Below are 5,009 nucleotides of genomic sequence, written 5' to 3'. Positions count from 1 at the left end.
TTTTATTTTTATTTATTTTTTCTAAAAATTGAAGACAAGTTTTCAAGTTTTTTTCCTTCAATGGATCAGCTCAATTGGTCCATTGCAAAGTAAGTTTAGGGTTTATTATTGTTTCTAATCTTAGCCCTAGAAACTTAATTGGATGGATGATTGAGGTTGTTAATGTTACTTTTTATTTTCTATAAAAAAAATTGTGAGAAAACAATGTAGTGAAGATTTGATGAATTAAATTTTGAAAATTTTCTTTTTTTGAAACCACGAATTGCCCCTTCAAAGCCTTGAAATGTTCAATCGATGTCAAGCCCGGAAGAGCTTGTATCTCGTGCTAACTAAACAATGACATTTTGTCGTTTATGAAAAAGTACAATATAATAGTGAGACAAATGTCATTATATAACTTGTAAGTGCAAGTGAACGTACGTTCAAAGGAAATAAACTCACGTGTTCTTAGCCATAGAATACTCACCTACCAACTTATTTACCCAAAAAAAAAGCTAGTATGAACATATTGATTTTTTTTTTTTTCACAGGGTGCATGTGCACTTCACATGAAGATTTCAATGTCACAATCTACACTGGGTAAACTGTGACAACATTTATATCTAGTAGGAAATATCGGGTTTGCATGTTATTGAATCTGTTACCTGATTGATATTATAATGGTTGAATGTTAAAATATTATTTTTAAGGAAAAATCTAAGGTATTTCTATTTGATATGGGCGATGATCTAATGCCAACTTGTATCGATATCATATCGGTTTTTGGGATAACGGTTACCCAAGATACCGTGTGCACTATAAAACCATGCGTGGCATGCAAAAGGTGAAAAAAGGAAAGGCAAGGCCTTCGTGGATGGTCAGGCTTTATCCCTAAAAAACTTTCTTTATGGTGAATCACGATTCACAACCGCCCATCCATCCCTATCCTCTCTCTCAATCCTACTATTTAAACCAAACCTTCTCTCCAATGTCGAAGAAGAAGAAACACTCACAAAGACAGAAAGTCTCAGACCTCTCTTCCCTCTCTGCTCAGGTGTTTACACATAGAACGACTAGGAAGCAGAGGACGCCAGAAGAAAGTGATCGGAGATAGAAGGGGAGAAAAATTGAGAAAGTGCACATCATTCGCCATGGTATGAGTCTCCTTACTCAACAGATTAAATGCAAATTCCCTACTTTCTTTTTTCTTTTATTCCTTGGATTCTGCGTTTATCTTTGTGATTGAATTTTCAGTCACCCCATTAACAGCTTTCTTATACTTGTTTCTTCTTGGTATTCCTTTTGGATCTAATAGGATAGCATGATACCATCCCTTATCTCCCTCGCCCGACTCCCTATTTTTCTTGTGATCAAGGCGTGTGGAAATCTTCTTCTTGGAAGAACAACCCACCCACCTTGTTCTGCTAATAATCTGTTCTCTCGAGGCTCTTATATTTGGTTCTGGACATGACCTGAAAGATGGAACATCATTTGAGCCCTTTAATATCCCATACTTTTTTCAGAGATTGGATCTACTGTAATCACTTGATTGTAGATCCAACACTTATCCTATTTTCTGTCATTATAAGGGTGGAGAGGAGTATATATGAAAAAAATAAAAAAAAGGATAGAAGTTGGATCCACACATGTAGGACTATGCGATTGTAAGAGCAGTGGATCCATTCTCATTTTTTCACATGTTCTAATGTGTTAAACCAATTTTTATCGAAACCCATTTTGGCTTTTTCTTCTCTATTTTGGAAGATTTTGTGTGTGTGTGTGGTTATCAAACGCAGCCATAGAGCACTATAGTTGTTATAGCTAATTGGGTTTCTTTTTTTCCTTTTTTTCTTTTCTATTTTACCCATGATTGTCTCTTAGCTTATAGATTTCAAGGTGGTATTTATCCTAAATTATTCCATTACTTGATAGAATTGATTCCCCATACTAAAGAAGGTTGCTTGGATTAAGAATTCCATTAAAGGGACATAACATCCACACTAAAGATTAATGGTTCATCCTCAAAAATTGATTTGAGTTTCATATATTATCATCCAGTTCTACCTATATACTATAATCGCGGTTACAACGGTGGAAACCACCATGGCCTTTTTTATTTATTAAGGCATGATGGAAGATCACATCTTGTTTTTTAGAATGACTTACTGTATTATTGTTGTTTCGCAGATAATTGGGCCAAATCATTCTATTAATTGGTCCATCTTAGTCATCGGTGCTGTGGAATTTCTCTTACAAAGTGCACCTCTCTTACTTTATAATTTCAAGGTATTGTCTCATTCAACCCATGCTAAATCAGTGCTCGAACCTTTTTTTTTTATTTGTTTTATTTTTTATTTTTGGTAAAGAATTCATTGCTCAATTTAGTCACTAAATAGTATTGTTCATGGAAGTAATAATGATCTCTCCATTTCAGTTAATCACTGATATAGAGGATGTGTGTACAGATCGGATGAACGATTTACCAGAAGATTATAAGAGGTTTGTCCATTTTTGTTTTATGTAATTAATGATTTTTCAATTGAAACTTATAATCTCTCTCTTTATATATATATATGAATGTATGTGTGTGAATGTGGAGAACAACATTCAATAACCCCCTAAGGAAAAGCGACAATACATTTATTGACTCAAAAGAAGGAAGAAAAATAAAAAAGAAACCCCAACACTAGATTCAAGATTTCTTACATGTAATGAATATAATTTTCCCTTAGAAATTAATTTTTTGAGCCCCAAGAACGGTTTCAGGAATGGATATTGAATGGGGCATATTCAAATCTGTGTGGCGTCGACACTCATTGGCTTCTTTGACTATATCATTGGCCTTCAAATGAATAAGAGTATACTTTATTCAAAAAATAAAAAGAATCATAAATGATGTATCTCTCTCCTTTTGTTGGTAACAAGTAGGGAACTGGAGCAAGTGCATTTCAACCATGGGTTACCTCTATGACCATGTCACCCTCAACAACAACAATAACAACAATAACAACACTATTGGGTTCATAGATTTCTTGGGGGAAACACCAGTAATGCATCTCTTTGCCCTCGTCGTTCCATCATCCCCACACTCAAGAGGTAAGTATGGTGAACAAGATTCGACTTTGGCACCACCCAACCTATTGATGACAAGGAGTCCCTCTAAGTAACATCAACAACCCATTTTAGAGAGCTGAGGTGGCTGCCCTGAATCCCCTTGATGGCTCCAAGGCATGTACACTCTGTAAGAGGAACAGTACATCAGTATATCACTCTAGCCCATTGGCCTCGAGGCCCCAAGGTATGGTTCTTGTGACTGCATGAAGCTCTATTAACTTTTGTTCACATTTATCCTGCTTTTGGTATGAATTCGTGAAATATTTTCTGGGTTTAAAGCATATTCTGAAATCTGTTTTTTTTCTTTATTTTCTTGTTTCAGAATCCATATTAAACCTAGTATATATTTCCAGAATACATATCAAATGCAGCTTGGAATGCATTTGAAATCGGGTTTAGTCTTACACGATTTTTCCAAATAAAACCTTAAATGACAATTGATGATTGATTTAGATCCCAACTCGTAGTAAAACTCTTTTATGTTTTCGTAACTTTTGCAGATCCTTTGTAATGCTTGTGGCATTTGGTTTAAGAAGCTGGAAAAGAAAGCTATGCAGATCTCGAGACACATAAATGTTATTAAGAAACCTTTCTCAGTTTTGTTGCAAAGCAAATTTAAGGAAAGGAAAGTGAAATTTTCAAACTTAAAAAATAAACTTTTGTAATCAATAACCTTTGTGATTGTATAAACTGTTTAAATTTTTTAACATATCTAATAATAATATATTTTATCTGTAAATTTTATTGTTATTGTTATTATTATTATTATTATTATTATTATTATTATTATTATTATTTTGATAACATAGCAAAATGTTTTGGATGCACATTCAAATGAAACTTTTAAGGAGCCCTAGGTAAGGAGATGGTAATGGTGGGTAAATGTGGTATGAGGAACATGAACGATCGATATCAAACAAAAACCCCCTTTAAGGATGATGATGTACATGATATATAATTCAGGTTCGATTTTTTGCTTGCTTCCTTTTACATGGTTTTTGTTGCAACGTTGAATTGAAAATGAAAAACGGACGGTGGGTTTACCGGATTGAGCTTTAAGCCTAGTAATAATAACTTTTTTTTTTTTTTTTTTTTTTTTCTTTTTTTAATCCAAAACATAAGCCTACTGGGCATATTGTCAACACTTCCAAAGGGAGTATCTTGGATCTTGGGTTAGAGATCTCACTGGTAAGAAGGAATATTCTACCTAACAGCACATGCACGCTTGGCATCGAATCCAAATCACATCCTCTCACGTGGAAACCTTTCGCTGGACTATAAATGGACTCCTACCATTATTCAACTTCATATAGATACTGATTGGTAATCATTGAATAATGGTAAGAGTCATCCTCAATAAGGAAATGTTTCCATATGAGAGGAGATATGGATTCCATATGCAAGAGGATGGATTCGTGCATGAGCTGTTACTACCAAACAAAGAAAAAAAAAAAAGTAAAAAGGAATACATGATCTAGAATTATGTTGAGGGCCAAAAATAAGAAACACATCTACGCACTTGGGCCTTGGCATGGAGGTCTGTTGTGCTTAATGGAGTACTTTAGCTTGGCTGATCTTCGATTAACAATGACTGCTGATCAGGAAATCATTGATCTCCAACTCAACCTCAGGTTCAGCCGCCTCTGTATGACTCATTTAGGATTCTAGAATCATCTCCAAATGTGTGAATTATAGAATGAATAGTAAAAAAATAAAATTATGATTAAAATGCTGTCGCTGTCTTGGTTACAAATAGATTTTTTATTTTATTTTTCATAAAATAATGCAAAATTCTATCACCAAGGTAATTCTATATAAGTCAGTTCTCTTCTTTTGAAGATACAGTATGAGACAAAATTGGCATTCTAATTTGTTTCATTAGTATTATATATATATATATATATATCCGAGAGCTG

The 5,009-nt window shown here is 34.0% G+C and overlaps 1 long non-coding RNA gene across 1 annotated transcript; it reads left to right on the top strand.

The window, feature by feature from the left end:
* The first annotated feature begins 956 nt into the window (after positions 1 to 956).
* LOC122074592 lies at positions 957 to 4,203 on the top strand. The gene is made up of 5 exons (XR_006139003.1): positions 957 to 1,133; positions 2,167 to 2,265; positions 2,414 to 2,478; positions 2,908 to 3,277; positions 3,594 to 4,203. It is a non-coding gene; the product is annotated as an uncharacterized LOC122074592 (long non-coding RNA).
* Positions 4,204 to 5,009: the final 806 nt, after the last annotated feature.

Source organism: Macadamia integrifolia, chromosome 3 (genome assembly GCF_013358625.1).
Source record: "Macadamia integrifolia cultivar HAES 741 chromosome 3, SCU_Mint_v3, whole genome shotgun sequence".
In the NCBI taxonomy this organism is placed as follows: domain Eukaryota; kingdom Viridiplantae; phylum Streptophyta; class Magnoliopsida; order Proteales; family Proteaceae; genus Macadamia; species Macadamia integrifolia.
Note: the sequence above shows the minus strand (reverse complement) of the source record. Positions and strands in the feature narration are given on the sequence as shown.